This window comes from Pseudochaenichthys georgianus, chromosome 5, assembly GCF_902827115.2.
Source record: "Pseudochaenichthys georgianus chromosome 5, fPseGeo1.2, whole genome shotgun sequence".
In the NCBI taxonomy this organism is placed as follows: domain Eukaryota; kingdom Metazoa; phylum Chordata; class Actinopteri; order Perciformes; family Channichthyidae; genus Pseudochaenichthys; species Pseudochaenichthys georgianus.
This window is the reverse complement of record NC_047507.1, coordinates 42,601,394-42,620,853: the sequence shown is the minus strand read 5'-3', so window position 1 is coordinate 42,620,853 and position 19,460 is coordinate 42,601,394. Positions and strand designations below refer to the sequence as shown.

General features: G+C 42.8%; 1 pseudogene; it reads left to right on the top strand.

The window, feature by feature from the left end:
- The first annotated feature begins 200 nt into the window (after positions 1-200).
- On the top strand, positions 201-15,807 carry LOC117447242 (cilia- and flagella-associated protein 100-like; annotated as a pseudogene).
- Positions 15,808-19,460: the final 3,653 nt, after the last annotated feature.

Here is a 19,460-nt window from a genome sequence, read left to right as displayed (position 1 = left end):
CGGATTTCTGGCGCATCATAAACACGTCGGATAGTGAAAGTGCATTCGGACTCTCTAAAGTACCGCAGTCTCTTCTCCTAAATCCTTTTGAATTCTCCTATCCACTATCCCTTAACCCCATGACGTTTCACTCAGGTCAAGGAATAGGAGATAGGGTTAGAACCGTTAGAATTTACAATTTAGTAGCTGATTTTAAACTATCCGACGCAACCTAGCTGTGTTGTTTGTGATTGGAGATATTGAAGGGGGTTACAACCAACCGAGCCGTGTTGCAACTGTACCTACTTAAAGGTACTTGTACTTTACTTGAGTATTTTAATTTGTTTGCTACTTAATACTTCTACTCCACTACATTTCAGTTAAATCGTGTACTTTTACTCCACTACATGTATACGTAAGGGATAACGTGCATCGTCGCGGTCATTATGGGGAAAAGAAAAGCTGCACAATATATGGCCACATTCTCAACAAAGTAACGATATGATTTAGAAAATGATTTTATTGATTTAAAAATAGTTGTATGTATTGATTTAAATTGACATGCATCCGCTAAGAAAAAATAGTCCGTTGTTACTGTTTGAACTAACGTAGCAACGGCAGGAGCTGCTTCGATAGCGTTTTGAGGAGCTTTTTGATTACAGATTTGAAAACATCGCTGTTTGCCTTTAAAAGTTGCACAATTCATTATGTCAAACCTTGGAAAGTATCTAGATATCCCTGCCCTAATTCAAAAGTAACTGGCAACTGAATATGTGTCGCCGTTTGATGCGACCGCTGCGTAAAAAGGAGGGTTTCTGCCCGTTACTTCTCCGCTGTTTTCTTGTCGCTCTTGTCTTGTCAGTTAGAACTGCCAAACTGTATACAGTTAAATCGAACGGACTTGTTTGTGCAGATGTGAGCGTCCTTAACAACGGTCAATACATCCTTGACAGCGGTCTGTCTGTTCTGGATTAACAACGTGTCACGTGTTCTGAATTGACCAATCAGAATCGAGTATTCAACTAAGCCATGTGGGATGAATGATGTGAAATATAATCAAGTGTTAAATCAGACTTTAGTTCCACCTGGAGTAAATCCACCAGCTACCCTGCAGTATACAAAGTCATTAAAACTAGCTGCACCTTACCAGCTTTGAGAACACTTTCATGATCAATCATTATAAAACATATCATATATATTATTCTGAAATGGACCAATCTGCAACTATGACTACTTTGGTAGCCTACTTTAAACTATATTTTGATGCTTGTACTTTTCTTCTTTCGTATGAGTAACATTGTGATTGCAGGACTTGTACTTGTAACAGAGTATTCCTACACTGCCTTCCCTTCTGTCTGCCTAGAATTGCTTCAATAGCTTTGAATTGTTCCCGTTCTGCAGCTACTGTAATACAGAGGCAGCACAGCCCCAGAGGCTCAGCAATCTCAGGTTTGTCTCACTACAGCTAAGTATCTACTGTAAAACATAACTATAATTATAATAATCTAATGCTTCTTTCAGTCATGGATCAAATGTGGCAGAAGATAGATAATCCTCAACAAATGCAGAATAACTCAGCTTCTTGTAAACAAAGACAAGACAGTCCTGACCAGAAGACATTCCTAAATGAACAAGGTGGTTGAAAATAAGATCAGAGAGCATGTTGCAGAGGCATTACTTATGACTGGAAATGATTGCTGATTCATATTGCATTTATCTTTCCTCTATCCTCAGAGACTGATAGTGATGACGAACAGTACAATGAACTCAGGAGAAAAGATAGTGAGGTAAATGACAGACGCAGCAAGACTTTGGACAAATACCAGAAGGCTAGACCCCGTCACCCCCTGTTTTAGTCTCTCTTCACTGGCGACCCGTCTGTTTTAGAATTTGTTTTAAGATTTCACTGATTACTTTTAAAGCTCTTAACGGGTTGGCTCCTGATGACCTCCCTGACTTGTTGTGGCCATATGAGCCTGTCCGCAGTCTCAGATCCTCTGGTAGGGCTCTGCTGGCTGTTACCAACACCAGGCTAAAAACAAAGAGTGATCCAGCGTTCTCCGTCAGAGCTCTGGAACTCCCTGCCCGAGATCTGAGGCTGGCAGAATCAGTGACATCTTTGAAATCACTTCTTACAACTCATCTCTTCACGAAAGCCTTCAATGATGCCACTACTTGATTTTACTCAACATCCATGTTTATTTGTCTTCCTTTGTTTTTTCCATTTGTATTGCTGCTATTGTTAAAACACTGTATGCTACAGGGTGGTGGTATTATTATACCTGCTACACCTGCTGTTCTACTTCTCGCAGCAATGCTCTGTGTGAGAAGATTGGGGGAGGGGGTAGATTGGGGGAGGGGGTAGATCAGAGCAAAAAAACAATTTTAGGAAAGTAACGAAGTTTGAGCAGTGTGGGTTTTATATTAACAGAGTTACACATATTTCAAAACGCGAAGTGTAATAACTGCAGGTTGCCTTCCTGTCACTGATAATGACAAAGATCGTGTGTGGAAGAGAGGGTGAGAGGTTCGCTATATTTTCTGTTGACAAAATGTAGCGACTTCGAAGTCGCTGAGGTCGGGCCTGTTTGCCTTTGTAAGGCGCGCTATCAAGAATATATGCTGAAATCCAAAAATGTGTTCAACATAATCTCAATTGAATGAAAATGATCAATTTAACACAACGTGTTAATTCTTCCCTGATGACCCTTCCCTCTCATTAATGAGCTGCAACTCTCTTTTGCCCCTCATCCTTCCATCCTCAGGAGTCTCTAAAGACCAGCAGGTCAAAGGCTAAGAAGCTGACGAAAGCCCTTCTTAAAAAGAGGGCACAAGTGAAACTGGTTGAATATAACTTTAGAGAAGTGAATTACATCTCTGAACAGTGCCAGAAGAAGTTTGAGGAGACATCCGTGAATGCCAGAATATTGTGAGCAGCAGTGGATTGTCTGTCATTGTAACTTCAGACTGGATACAATATATTTATCTAATGTTGTAATCTTGTCTCCGTTATCAGTTCTGAAAGACAAGGCAAGGTCAAACAGGAGAAGTATTCTACAAATGAGGAGTTAACCGATAAAATAAGGACTAATAAAAGGTAGGCTTATACAACAAATTGTGAATTGAACATAAATACAGTATGTGTACATCTGCCCATGCTAAGGCTGTATGTGAACATATGCCCAGTGGAGGAAGAAGTGTTCAGATGCTTTACTTGAGTAAAAGTACCAATACATTTTTGTCAAAATACTTCTTTACTAGTAAAAAGTCCTGCATTCAAAGTCTTGCTTAAGTAAATGTACAAAAGTATTCTCAGCTACATTACATTACATTACATTGCATTTAGCTGACGCTTTTATCCAAAGCGACTTACAATAAGTACATTCGACCAGGAAGACACAACCTTGAAGAAAACAGAATCATATAAGTACATCAGGTTTCATAGAGCCAAACATTCAAGTGCTACTCAACTGGCTTTAGATAAGGCCAGTCCTTTATTAGTATAAGTGCTCTGTTAGCAGTTCTTTGTTAGTAATTCTATCGCTCGAAGTGGAGTCGAAAGAGATGAGTTTTCAGTCTGCGCCGGAAGATGTGCGGGCTTTCTGCCGTCCTGATGTCAATGGGGAGCTCATTCCACCATCTTGGAGCCAGGATAGGAAACCCACGTGTTTTTGCTGATGGGAACTTGGGTCCCCCTCGCAGCGAGGGTGCAGCGAGTCGTTTGGCTGATGCAGAGCGTAGTGCACGCACTGTGGTGTACAGTTAAACCATGTCCTGGATGTAGGAAGGGCCAGATCCATTCGCAGCATGGTAAGCAAGTACCATTGTCTTGAAGTGGATTCTAGCAGTTACCGGAAGCCAGTGGAGGGAGCGGAGGAGCGGCGTGGTGTGGGAGAATTTAGGAAGGTTGAAGACCAGACGAGCCGCTGCATTCTGGATGAGCTGCAGAGGTCGGATGGCACATGCAGGTAGACCAGCCAGGAGGGAGTTGCAGTAGTCTAGGCGTGAGATGACGAGAGCCTGGACCAGAACCTGCGTGGCTTTCTGGGTCAGCTGGGGACGCATCTTCCTGATGTTGTAGAGCGTGTATCTGCAGCAGCGGGTTGTAGCAGCTATGTTTGCAGTAAACGACAGGTTGTTATCTAGGATCACACCCAGATTCCTTGCAGTCTGAGTCGGGGAAACAACAGAGGTGCCGATGTTGATAGTCAGGTCAAGAGTGGGACAATCTTTTCCCGGAAGGAAAAGCAGTTCAGTTTTGTCAAGGTTGAGCTTGAGGTGATGAGCAGACATCCACTGAGAGATGTCAGCTAGACAAGCAGAGATGCGTGCCACGACCTGGGTCTCTGAGCGGGGAAATGACAGAATTAATTGGGTGTCGTCAGCGTAGCAGTGGTATGAAAAACCATGCGGGCTAATGACTGATCCGAGCAAGTTTGTGTACAAGGAGAAGAGGAGGGGACCAAGAACAGAGCCCTGAGGGACCCCTGTAGTTAATTGACAAGGGTCGGACTCGGACCCTCTCCAAGTTACCCTGTAGGTGCGGTCTTTGAGGTATGAGGTGAGGAGGGAAAGTGCAGAGCCTGAAACTCCAAGTTCTTGGAGAGTGCGAAGGAGGATCTGATGATTCACCGTGTCGAATGCAGCAGACAGGTCCAAAAGGATGATGACAGAGGAGAGGGAGGCTGCTTTAGCAGTGTGCAGTTCCTCAATGACAGCAAGGAGGGCAGTTTCTGTGGAGTGACCTGCCTTGAAACCAGACTGGTGCGGATCCAGAAGGTTGTTCTGATGGAGATAACAGGAAAGTTGTTTAAAGACAGCGCGTTCAAGTGTTTTAGACTGGAACGGGAGGAGAGAGACAGGCCTGTAGTTTATAACATCAGACGGGTTGAGAGTGGGTTTCTTTAGGAGAGGGTTTACTCTTGCCTCCTTGAGACTGTTTGGAAAGTGACCAGAAGTTAGAGAAGTGTTGATGAAATGGGTGAGAAACGGTAGAATATCAGGAGCGATAGTCTGAAGGAGGTTTGAGGGGATAGGGTCCAGTAGTAAATGTACTTGGATTGTAAAAGTAATTATAGTGCAGAAGAATTGCCTTAATGTGTGTATATAATAATATATAATAATTTGACTGTTTAGACAAACAAAGCTCTGATTTAGTTTTTGTTAAATATTTAAATAATTTGACTCTTTTGACTTAAAGAGTCACTAGATACCTTTTTAGAGATGCATTTTGTTAAAAGCAGCTAAAGCTTTTCAATAAATGTAGTGGAATAAAAGTACAATATTTCCCTTTGAATTGTAGTGGGTTAGAAGTACAAAGTAGAACACATTGAAATACTCAAGTAAAGTACAAGTGTCGCAAAATGATTCTTTAGTTCATTACTTGAGTAAAGTGACTTAGTGACTTTCCACCTCTGCCCATGGTGTATATGCAAACAGATATGAACCATTACGTGCTTGGAAAAGGTTTTAAAATAAACATCTGCAATGAACATGGATCCAAACGTACGCTTTCTTCTTCATAGGGAGCCTCCCATGTTTGATGAGATCCGGCCTGAATATAACAGATACCTGAACATCCTGTTGAAGCGGCCGCCTTCAGAGTGGCAGGAGGCTCTGAGAACTACAGACCTCAGAGAGCCAGCAAGGGTGCAGGGTAAAGTGTTACAACTAAGTGAATCAACATCAGTTACAATATGAATGTATAAGCTATTATTTATGGTATACATTTTTTAAATCCCCTGACTTTGGTTTGAAATCATCCCTGATCACAGGCTCGGAGAGAGGTCTGGACTCCAGTGCAGGTGGAGTCCTCCCCCCCCCCACACACTGACACGCTGTAAGGACACATCAACGCTCACATTCACCACAATCACAGCTGCAGGTGTTGGTCTAACTCACATACTGTGGTTCAGTGTTTCATTCTCAAAGACTTTATTGTTCTATACACAGAAGCTACAGTGTAGATATGGCAAGGACAATCTTAAGTGCCAAGCTCCTCCAACAATGCAACAGAATATATACAGTGGAGGAAATAAGTATTTGATCCCTTGCAGATTTTGTAAGTTTGCCAACCTACAAAGAGTGCCTCTTCAACCCCTATTCATACTAGGAAACAGCCGTGGACAGCTGCTAAAGGGAGAATTACAAACACCAAGTGTGCCAATCCAGAACAGATACGCTCCGCTGACAGAGAACCGGAGATCTCTTTCTGAAGACCTGGATAACCTGTCCTCTTCACACAGCAGGGTAAGGACCAATAGCTACTCCAAAAGTAAAAGGCTAGAGGGAAAGCTAACGACTGGGCCTGAAACTCTGATTGTGGGTGACTCTGCTGTAAGAGATGTAAAAGGTCTGTGTAATAAGAACAACACCAAAGTACTCTGTTTTTCCAAGGATGTGGTCTCTGACTTGGCTGAGAAGATCCTGCATATTGGGGCTGAACATCCGACTGTGAAGAATGTGGTTCTGCACATTGGAACAAATGATGTTGTGAAACAAGAGTCAGAAATGCTGAAAGAAGACTTTAAATGTTTGCTGGAAACTGTCAGCTCTCTAAATGCAGAGGTGTTCATCAGTGGCCCTCTACCGCCAGTCAGAAGAGGAGTGGAGAGATTCAGCGGACTGTTTGCACTGAACACCTGGCTTTCAACTGCCTGTACTGACCATTCTGTCCATTTTATTGACAACTTTAACTTTTTCTGGGACCGCAGACATCTTCATAAGGCAAATGGAGTTTGCCTGAACAAGTCAGGAGTGAAATTGTTTATCTCTAACATATTCAACTGCCTGCGTCATCAATCTGTTCCCACTGCCAAGGACAAGCGGCAAGAGGAATCAAAACAGGAGAAAGACACAACACATCGCGCAGAAAACCCTGAAGAAGTATCACTGCACCCGCCTGAGGAATGTTCTGATTATGGGAGACCTATGACACAAATGGAGGAGTCTCCACTGCCCGTCACCCCCCCCTGTCAACGCCTTTGAGGATACTCTTCATTCATCCCCAGCTCTCTCTACTCTCCGCTCACCCTTTCACCCTCGCCCTCCCCCCTGGAGTTTGATGACCGCATGAAGGCGGCGCGCAGGGTTGGCAGCATGTCCTTTACCCCCGCCCCTCAACGACGCCCTCCAAAATCACCAAAGCAGAGACGCGCACCATCTCCCCCGGCTTCATCACCATGCCTACCACAATCATCCAGAGATGGAGTACTCGAGTCCTGGACTCGGACTCGAGTCGGACTTGAGTGCCAATTTTCGGGACTCGTGACTTGACTCGGACTCGCGCACTGATTGACGCGACTCTGACTTGGACTCGTGAATTCTCGCACAGGATGACTTGGACTCGGACTCGGACTCGTGAATTCCCCCCCCCCCACGATGACTCGGACTCGACTCGTACATTGACGCTCCGACTTGGACTCGAGCACATTTTCTCTGGAGTCTGATGTCCTATATCCTGTATGGCGAGTTCACGTACTGGGCCCCGCTATTCCAGTCTAGAGATGTCTACAGACACAACCCCGCATCGTGCTGTATGCTTTCACACATTCTGCTTCCACATTGGAAAGAGCAGCGCAAAATGCTCGTTATGTGGAAACAATATAGAAGAGAAGGCTCCGTAACACTCTAAGGATCGAGTTCAGACATATAGGCTGTCTTGAACACTATCATCAGAGTAACGTGATCTAATCAATAAATAAAGATTCAGCCGATAACACGAAAGCACATGGCGACTTAACATGCAGAATGACGTCATTTTGCATGCTAAGTAGCCATGTGCTTTCTGGGGATAAATCTTTATCGGTAAACTGATTTAACCCGTAAAAGTTCCTTCAAAATAAGAGTCCCCATTTTATTACTATCAAAATAAAAGTGCAAAACGAAAACGTTACCATAGGAAAATATTGGCATACAAATATAATCACTTCTCTAAAAGGTAACTCATTTTAAATATAGTTTAATTAATAATAATAATAATATTAATATTAGAAATAAGCTTTATATTTGTATAGCACCTATACAGCTACATTTCAAAACATATATCCATGAAGATTAATACATGAAGACTTGTGACTCGGACTTGACTTGGACTCTTCTTAAGTGACTCGGAATTGGACTCGGACTCGAACACAGGTAATGATGACTCGGACTCGGACTCGACTTGGACACTCCTTGGGTGACTCGGACTTGGACTCAGACTCGACTACGACTCTCCCTTGGTGACTCGGACTTGGACTCGGACTCGAAGAGTGGTGACTCGAGGGTGACTTGGACTCGTGAATTGGTGACTTGACTACAACACTGCAATCATCCAAACCAAAACAATACAAGGAAGATGGAAGCAGATTTCCAAACCCCCCTTTCTACAGTGTAGCCCTCACCCTGCCCTCCTATGATGAGAGGAGCAGGGTGGTGGGTCCTCCCTCCCCTTCAAAGCCTGATAGGGATGTGTGTGTACAAAACGCTGCAAACTGATATGTGCTGGGTCCAGGCTCAAGGGCGTATGGAACTCTCAACTCTTTCCAGGACATGCCGGGCCCTGCCTGCCTGTAGCTTTGCCGATATCTGTGTTGATAGGTAATAGATTAAGAGCGGTGAATCATCTTAGATACAGGAAGCGCTCAAACGTTTGTGTGAGTTTATCTAATTTAGCAGTGATTCCATGTCAGCCACAGCTTGTTACAAAAAACCTGACTTTTGTGTTTAACAAACTTAGACTAGCTTTATTAAATGTCAGGTCTTTGGCAGGAAAAACATTTTTAATCAATGATTTTATCACTGAGCACAATCTCGATTTTATGTTTTTAACAGAAACTTGGATTGAACAAAATAACAGTGCAGCTGTTCTTATCGAATCAACCCCTCCCAACTTTAGTTTTATGAGTCAGGAAAGAATGCATAAGAAAGGGGGTGGAGTTGCTATTCTGTTCAATGATTCCCTTCAATGCAGGAAGACCTCTTATGGGAACTTTGCTTCTTTTGAATATGTGGCCCTTCAGCTGAAATGCTCCTCTCGAGCTCTGTTCCTAAATATCTATAGACCACCCAAATACTGTGCAAGCTTTGTGATGACTTTACTGAACTGCTGTCTATAGTGTGTATTGACTTTGACCGTCTAGTCATTGTTGGTGATTTTAACATCCATGTTGACAACCCCTGATTCTGTGGACAGTTGTCTTTTATACAGGTAACAAGTTGATATTAGGAGTACTTTCCTAAAGGAAGAGGACTTATGTAACCGGTCTGTGGGAGCCAGAATCCTTGTTGGTTGCAAGGGGATCAAATACTTATTTCACACAATTAAATGCAAATACATTTTTATCTTTTAGTAAATGTACATTTCTCGATTTCTTTTGTATATTCTTACTCTCACTGTTCAAATAAACCTACTATTAAAATAATAGATTGTTAATTTCTCTGTAAGTGGGCAAACTTACAAAGTCTGCAAGGCATCAAATACTTATTTCCTACATAGGACACAAAACAAAAACCAAGTAAATGCACAAGACATGTAAATAGAATAAGATAGACAAGTAAAGAAATTCAAATTAAATATTGTACAGTGGAATAAAATGTATTGTTTCTTGTAGTGATATATAATAAAATAAATAAATGGTCAGATGCAAACAGATGAATTCCTTAGGTTATGAAGGCACAGGGATCGGTGCGCCTTAATCTGTCTCCAGCACAAACCCTGTCTTTGGCATTGCAGGGTCACGGATGGTAACGTGGATGGCGACAGCTCCCAATCTGAGGTCAGTTTTCCTGCAGCTCTACCTCATTGTGTCTTGAGTGTATATTTGCAATGTTCACAGTGTACTCTCTCTCCCCCCCCCCCCCCCCCGCAGGAGAAGCTGGAGCTCTTCTCATCTGAACCCCACCAGATACTGGACCTGGTGACAGAGTTTACAGATCAGGTCTTGTCACTGACTCGCATCTCAAACTGGGTGGATGAGCCACTGAAGGAGCTCATGCAGGACATAGAGACCAACTCTAGGAAAATGTAAGCATATTTATCCTGAGGTTACTCAAGAAAGGAACAGCCCTAAATAATATGCAGAGGCTAAAGCATTAGATATATGGATGGATGTATGGATATATGGATATATGGATGGATATAGATGTATGGATATATGGATATATGGATGGATATAGATGTATGGATATATGGATGTATGTATGGATGGATGGATAGATGGATGTATGGATGTATGGATATATGGATATATGGATGGATATAGATGTATGGATATATGGATGGATGAATGGATCTATGGATGGATGAATGAATATATGGCTGGATGGATGACTGGATGTATGGCTCTCTGGCTGATGCATGGCTATCTGGCTGGCTGGATGGCTGGATGTATGGATATATGGATATATGGATTGTTATGTACTGGATTGGATGGATATATGGATGTATGTATGGATAATGATGGATGTATGGATGCTTATGGATATATGGATGGATGTATGGATTATAGATGGATGTATGTATGGATGTATGGACGGGGGAGGGGCGGGCCAGACCCTGATGTATGGATGAAAGGGATGGATGTATGGGATATTAGGGATGTATGGATGGATGGATGTATGGATGGAACTCGGATGGCATGTATGGATATATGGATGGATGGATGGATGTATGGATATATGGATGGATGGATGGATGGATATATGGATGGATGGATGTATGGGATATAGATGGCTTATGGCTGTCATGGCTCTGTCCTGGCTGGCTGTCTGGCTGGCTGAGCCATGTCTGGCTCTCTGCTGGCTGGCTGTCTGGCTGTCCTGGCTCATGTATGGCTGATGTATGGATGGATGGCTGTATGGATATATGGATGGATGGATGTATGGATGTATGGATATGTATGGATGGATGTATGGATGTATGGACGGGGAGGGCGGGCAGACCCGGGTGGATGGATGGACGAGTGGGTGGATGAATACTTTATTCATCCCAAATTGTGAAATAATGTTGTCACAGCAGCAGTGTTATCATGCATTAGACGAGTTAAAAATTTAAAAAAGATAGAATAAGATACAAATAAAATTTAAAAGTGACACTAGCAGCAAGTATATACAAATTCACAATAGAAAGGACATATATCACTAGACTATTTAAATAATACACAATATAACGAAAATATAGAATAAATTGAATACTCTAGTCTAAAGTCTACAATATACAATCTCACTAAGCTACAGAAATATATAGAAATGTACTACAGACACTTATTGGCATAGTATTATATTTTAATTACAACTGTGCAAAGCAGCTGCAGCAGAGACAGGTGCACTCCCAAGTACCTGTAGTCCTTCACCATAACAACATCCTCTCCCAGAATGCACAGGGGCTGTTGAAACATCCTCTTCCTTCTGAAGTCAATGAGCTTTAACAAAAGACAACAAACTAAAGGTATTATTAAGACAAAAAAGAGGCATGTACAATACAAACACATGTAAACGGGACTAAGGGAACATAAACAACCCACAAACCAACCAATATAATTGAAAAAGATCAAATATGGACTTCCAGGGAAGCCATGTTCTGAGACACATGTCGGGTGTTCCCATGGGAACTGAGTCCCTATATATGGGCCCCATATTGCTTTACTTTTGCTCCAGTAAATACGTTTATTCTGTACTTCAACTTTTACAAGAGTGTTTTCAAACACGAGTATCTGTCCTTTACTATGAAGGATGTGTGTAGGAAGGATGTGTATGAAGGATGTGTGTGAAGGATGTGTGTATGAAGGATGTGTGTAGGAAGGATGTGTAGGAAGGATGTGTAGGAAGGATGTGTGTAGGAAGGATGTGTGTATGAAGGATGTGTGTAGGAAGGATGTGTGAATGAAGGATGTGTAGGAAGGATGTGTAGGAAGGATGTGTGTATGAAGGATGTGTAGGAAGGATGTGTATGAAGGATGTGTTGGAGGGATGTGTAGGAAGGATGTGTAGGAAGGATGTGTGTAGCAAGGATGTGTAGGAAGGATGTGTGTAGGAAGGATGTGTAGGAAGGATGTGTAGGAAGGATGTGTCGGAAGGATGTGTGTAGGAAGGATGTGTGTATGAAGGATGTGTGTAGGAAGGATGTGTGAATGAAGGATGTGTAGGAAGGATGTGTAGGAAGGATGTGTGTATGAAGGATGTGTAGGAAGGATGTGTATGAAGGATGTGTAGGAAGGATGTGTAGGAAGGATGTGTGTAGCAAGGATGTGTAGGAAGGATGTGTGTAGGAAGGATGTGTAGGAAGGATGTGTAGGAAGGATGTGTAGGAAAGATGTGTGTAGGAAAGATGTGTAGGAAGGATGTGTAGGAAGGATGTGTGTAGGAAGGATGTGTAGGAAGGATGTGTGTATGAAGGATGTGTAGGAAGGATGTGTGTGAAGGATGTGTATGAAGGATGTGGAGGAAGGATGTGGAGGAAGGATGTGGAGGAAGGATGTGAAGGAAGGATGTGGAGGAATTATTTCATTCACACAGTCTTTTTGAGAAGGAAAACACTCAAAGGGCGCTACAACTCAAGATGGAAATGTATTGAGACAGAGGAGTGGTCGTCTGTTATAAGGTATATAGCAAAGTGAACATATTTTAGACATTACATTGGACATTTTGAATTGTAAAATAAATAAGACATACAGAGAGGTTAATAATCCTTAAGCTCTTTGTATGTCTAATACTTTTGTATTGAGAAATATGATTTTATATTGTAATTTTTTATTTTTAAACAGTATTGTTTGTATCTTTATGTTTGAAAACTCTCCCTGGTCCCCGGCTTGAGCTTCACCTCAGGATCCATGTATCTGGGATCCTCTCCAGAAGGGAAGGAGTCATCACATACAGAGCATCACCTAGTTCCTGAACCGTGTCCTTCACATGCTGATATCCCAGAGAGGGAGAGACACAGTCACAAGATGGAGGAATAGAAAGCAGTATTCAATGTTTCCTTCAGATCAGCTCCACGTCAGAAATGAGCATGCTTGTCATATGTCTCTCTCCATAGAGGCTGAGTCATCATGTTCATCACATAGCTATCACATGCCTCAAACAGTCCTGATGCTCTTCTAGGTCATCACACATCCTGTCATGCTCACAGCTACAGTTGGGATAGCTTTGTTAGCATGCTACTCTCATGTTGGAGGAGGACATTCAGTAGTTTCACAACACTTTACCACGTTGTGTGAGACTGGCTGTCAAGGAACTTGTTTTAGTAAATGTTCAAAAGAAAAACATGAAGTGCTCGATACTAAGCTGGGAGCAGCACGTGACAATAAGCTGATGGATGTCTCTCTCCCCTGTGTGTGTGCAGGGAGGAGGATGGTGAGACACTTACGCTGCAGCTGGACGAGATGAAGGACAGGATAGCCAGCGACCAGGAGAGAGCCGCCACGCTCAAAAGGAAGGTTCAGCTCCACGACTCGTTAAAGACAGAGGACCACGTAAGGAAGCTCAGTGCACTGTACGTGCAGCAGAGTAGAACTCTGAAGGATGCACTTTCATTTGATTCAACCTACAATATAAAAAGGAAAACAAAAAAGCAAGAAATCCTCTAAAGTGGTATCCTATCTCACTGGAGCACACATTCCAGCAGGCTCAGGGACCGCTTCAGCCCACAGGCCATTCACTGCTGCCACCACATACCATCAATCTGTGTGCATCTGAAATATTCATCTATTATTACAATAAACAGTATTCTTTATTTCACTGCACAGAATGTAATATTACATTCTATCTTGTTTTGTTTTATGTTGCATTGTTCGAGGAGCCTGTGACTTTAAGGTCGCCTAATATTCCAAATCCACTTGTTCATGTCCTTTATACATACACACATGTCCCCTCTGCGTTAAGAGACTCAGCACGTTTCAGGAACAAAGATTCGTCCATCCATATCAAAATGTAAACATATAAAAAAGACTTTGCAGAGGGGCGTGGCCTGCAGCGTCTCATCCAGATGTTTGATGTGTTTCTGTCTGTTCCCTACCGACAGGACACGGTGTCGGATGCTCTGGGTGTGAAGATCAGTGAAGTGCATCGCTGCTGCGTGGACTCCCGTCTGACCTACCTCAGCACCTTGGAGAAGCTGTCCAGTGTTGAATATCGTATATCTTTACTGTTCCAGTTCATGGAGAGCATCCCTAAAGAGAGCCTGGAGACACTGAGGCTGATCAAGGACAGCGACAGGAGTAGCAGGTCTGTGTTTACGTTAAAGGTGGATCCCAGTGGTGTTTAGATCAGTATATTGTGGATCACAGTATTTATGCTTTGAACATGTACATAATCCTTTGTTTCCTTTTCTGAGTATTCACATGTTATAAATGGAAAGGATATGACATTAACCCTTTTCAAATGGTGTGTTTGTATTCACTGCAGTTGATATGATTAGTGTAGCTGCCAGCAATGGGAACCTGGACATTTCTGACATTGTCAGGATCAAAAATAGCAGTTTTAACCAGAAGGTGGCAATATGTGTACTCTCTGTGACGGGCTGGTTATTATCCCTACTGCAGACAATTTATCTTCACAATATGCAATCTGTCCTCTCCAAATGATCCAGAGTCCCCTGAATCTTCTAAACCCACCCAAAATGAATCAAATCAGCCCACAGAGAGTAGGCTACAAAGATTGGCATTTTCTGGTTAAAACTGCCATTTTGGATCCTGAAAATGTCAGAAATGGACTCCTCAATAACCCCCAAAACCACTCAGAAATTGTCCAAATCTGCCCATTTTTTAACTAGTGTCTGTACTAAAGTTAGCATCCAGCAGTTTGTATGTGCTGGGGACCCGTACTATACATCTCTAACGGAAAACGTTGTGGTACTCAATAGGGTTCACAATAGGACTCTATGATGTGGCAACTAGACTAATAAAAGAAAGTGCAAATGAGCTTTTTTTAGAGTCACATGTTGCAGGCCAGTCACTAAAGTAAATGGTTTATTAACAGAGAGGTGCGGTTGTGTGATGAGCTCTGTTCGGTTAAGCCTTGTTCTCTTGTACTGCATCATGTTCCAGGCTGCGTGAGGAGCAGGTGAAACTGGAGAGGGAGAAGCACTTAGAAATGCTGAAGAAATGCAAGCAAAGATCAATGGATGAGAGCAAGAAAAAAGTGAGTCTTCTCTCCAACAGGAATAATGTATAAACATTATAAAAACATTATACCACACATTTTAATTTAATGCAATTAATCAGGATCATCCTCCACTATATAATAATAATGAGATATATGTCTATAGAACTTTTCATGTGCTTTAAACACAAGACACACATCACAAGTCAAAGCAGAGAAGAAGAATTTCACATCAGGCCAGACGTTAGAGCCTTTTAGCACATGTGCCGCATAGCAACATGATCTAATAGTTCAACGCTTTAAGGGACACACGAGGTAAAAGGTATATTAATACCAAATAAATCATGATTTAATCAATATGATCCCTCGGTAAAATAAAGGAAGACAAAACAAATAAATACGATAAAATATAAAAAAACCTATAAAATAAATAAATTAATAAAATAATATAATACATGTATAAGACTTGGCATCAGGTACGATTAGGGGAAAATCAGCTTGAGTGCATTACAGCAACAAAAAGTAAATGTACTCTAATGTTAATAAAAAATACATTTTGAACCGTTTGAACTTGAAACCTTTTTCCTCCAGACTGGAAGAAAGCTCAGGCCCAGGTGCTTCCCTGTGGAGCAGAAGATCACAGTCAGTGAAGAGGACAACATACCTGCCGAGGAAGAACTCCATGCCTTCCTCTTCACCACTGAGGACGACGAGTAGAAAATAAATCAACACATGCCATGAAAAGCCAAACATGTAGAAATATGTGTGTCCAAAAGGAATGGTACTGAAATATTGCCACAAACTACTTTTTTATTTGCACTAAAAAGTGACACAGGGAAGAGGCACCTGCTGCAAGTGTTGTGGTGTAGATCGCCTTGTTGGACAGTCAAGTCGTTTATCAAGGTAGGGTCATTTAAAGAAGCAATTAATGGTGATTCCAAAGGTAAACTAAAACCACAAATAGTCCTGTTTGTTACCCTAAACAGTTTGGAGAAACGAAACAGCCTGTAAAGAAATGGTGTCTAACACAGGCAAACTCTTTGTGGCTGACCAGGAGTTTAGAACTGTATCATTGACTGAGCAAAGTAATGTTAAACTATCGTTTTTTAGAACACTGATGTCTTGACCGAATGTCCGTGGCTCCACATAGCAGCCTACCTATGAGCCATTCTATGTTTTGTGTTTGCATCCTGTTACTTCCAAGTTCCCATAAAGTGCAATGCACAAAGCAGATGTTCTGACCCTCAATTAGACATTAGTAACTGGATTAAACTCAACTTTATATAGAAGAACACATACTTTATGTATCCCGTGTTTACAGTGCTATTTTTTCTAAGTGGGGGGTGGACCGAACATCCTTTAGGGGGGTTGTCGCCTCCTCTCGGGGGGGGTCCGGGGGCATGCTCCCCCGGGAAGATTTTTTTTTAAATATTGAAGTTGAAAGCATCAATCTGGTGTACTTTGAGAGCAACATTAACCCTACCTTAATAACACCTTAAAGCGGACAAAAGGCACTGGAGAACACTCATTAACACCCTTTAATGAAGCAAACTAATGCCTTAACTCACTCAAATAGTCGTTTACTTATTAAGGTGAAACGAATGTGCGTAGAGTTTTAAAGGATGCGGATAGTCTCACCTTGATTCTGGCGCATCGTTTTATAGATCTATTCTCATCCACCTTCTTTGTTTGTGACGTAAAGAGTGTAACAGCCCCTACACACGGCGGCGTGCGTTGCCGCTTCAACGCTTCTGCCCATCACTTTGAATGGGGTAACGTCACGATTCGCCGAACTGCATTGTGGGAGCAAAGCGTAGCTTCTCTCGCGGTGCTCGCTGCAAAAGTAGAGCAATGTTCTACTTTTGCCGCCTCAACGGAGGCGTCAGCCAATCAAATCCCGCGTATGCAAATCTGACAGTACAAGCGCTAGCCAATCAAACCGCGTGTATGTTGGGAGAGCCAGACCGCAGTTATTTCCCATATGTCAACAAAAGGAGGAGAAAATGATCGTGGCGGTAGAGAATCACCCGGTACTCTATGACCAGTCCCTCTTTACATACAGGGATACAAACCGGAGGAGCCAGGCATGGGGGGAGGTGGCAGAGACAGTGGGGGAAACTGGTAGGTTTTCGCCTGTTTGGGGAGTTTATATCCAGTGTACTTCGTTTGAATGGACAGCTAGCAAGCATAGACAGTATATTTAGCCAGCATGGATGTAGCATGAGCTTTGCTTTGTATGTCCGGGGCGGGACATTCATGTGATTGGTTGTTGGTCGCGTTGCTCGCGTTGACTCCCCAAGCTCAAGACACGCCCACCGCCAAGCGGCAACGCACGCCGCCGTGTGTAGGCTCCGTAAGAGTCACGTTTCTGAATCGGACACTCTGAGTGGATGCAGTCACAGCCAATCGGAGTCTGATTCAGAGGTTTGCCTGTCAGTTCTGTTGTTATGTGTACTGACATGAGAGCCGGTATAATTCCACGCGCGAAAACAAAATACAAATTGTAATACGTTATTTTAGTGTCTTAAAAGTAGACTGAGGTATGAAGGGTTAACGTTACATCTTAGGATAATTTTTAGTCATGTTCTGTATACATACTAACATATAAGGGTATACTTAGTGTGGTTACTCCATGTTTACTAGCTATAACATTAACGTTACATCACTCTTTTTCACTTCTTAGTCAGCCAGAGTGCAGATATCACCATTAGATTAACAAACCTGAAACATCATCCATTTCTTCACTGCTGGTGATGACATTGTTGTCAGCTGCTGATACTGCTGCTGCAGCAGCTTGTGGCGCCGGCTGCTTCGATGACAATAACTTTCTAATATCCATAACTGTATAGGCTATTAGCTTAAAATTCGTCAGGCACTAGGAAGGATCACTTCTTCTTCAGGGCAGGATACGCAGTACGCAGGCTAATGTCCCACAGTGGCTGCCTCTCTGGTGGACTCCGGTACTGCACATTACTCCCGAGACGTTTTTAAGTGAAACATCCGGGGCTTTTCAGAAAACATCCGGGGCTTGAGCCCAAGCAGCCACCCCCTAGCGCCGCCACTGAGCCATGCCCATGAGACAACTCAAAATCAAGTTTCCAAAATCCGACACTGAGGTGGTCTTAACGCACCGGCAGATGACAGCGCTGACAAAGTGTGTTTCCCGCAGCGAGACGCTACAATACTAATTGTGGACTTATCATGTTGATTTGGCCACAACAGAAAAAAGAAAAACAAACTCTCGCTCTCTCCAGTCCAGAGGGACAGGTCAGCCGACAAGGCCAAACGGGCCGTTGCCCGGGCGACATTAGACCGTACCTGTGCACGTCCCTGGAAACAGGATATTGTAGTGCCGAGAGATAGGGAGTCAGAGGCGGTGCAATGAAGGTGCAAAAGGGTACTTTATTGGAGAGCAACTAAGGTCATGTTGTCCGGTTGCAGTCCGGGAAGAAGAGAGAGAAGCCAGGAGGGCACACAACATAGACAACACACAACATGTCCGTGTGGAAACAAAACCCCAACTGTAGTTCCATGTGTGAATTATGAACCAGTGTATTAATAGGTGGTCACCACAATATACACATTATACCCAAAAGCCCCACACACAGACATTCACACTAATGGCAATTGTAATGTTCCAATGTCCTATATCCTTTGCCATTACTTCACGGAGGGTTTAGAGTAGAGTGATCCTGACGCAGACACAAACAGATTTTCCGGTCTTTTGCTGCAGTTTAGAATGATGTTTATTTTTACTTTACATAGCCTACCAAGGTTAAATTATACTGTGTCAAAGGTTGTGGTATGAGCGTCTGCTGGGCGGGCTGGTGAATTCGGTATGCTCTCTTCCTCCCGTCACCTGTGACCCCTTTTATACACCCGGTGCAGCTAAACCCTGCCACCAAGTGTTCAAAATAGTATTGCACTACATATAAATTAAATAAACTGACATGCCAATAACACCCATAAAATGGCTCCTACACACACACACGTACACTTTTATGAAGGAGTAGGCCTACTTAAGAGTTCAGTGCCTTGCTCAAGGACACCCCAGCTAGCTCTCCAGCTAGTTGTCCACTCAATGTTTTAAGGTGCGTATTGGGACTCAAACCAATGACCATCCAGACTGAGATACTGCTGTTTAAAGTATTAAACTATTAAAGGTCCCACGTCATGGCCATTTCTACTGATCATAATTCCATTGTTGAGGTCTACGAGAATAGATTCACATTGTTCAATGTTCCAAACTCTCATTGGTTTCTCACAGCATCTCTGTATAGTCTGTGTATTCACTCTCTGTCCTACACGGCTTGTTGGAGCTCCTGCCCCCTCCCTATGAGCCCACTGTGCTCTGATTGGTCAGCTCGCCCTCTCTGTTCTGATGAGTCCACCACCGTTACAGC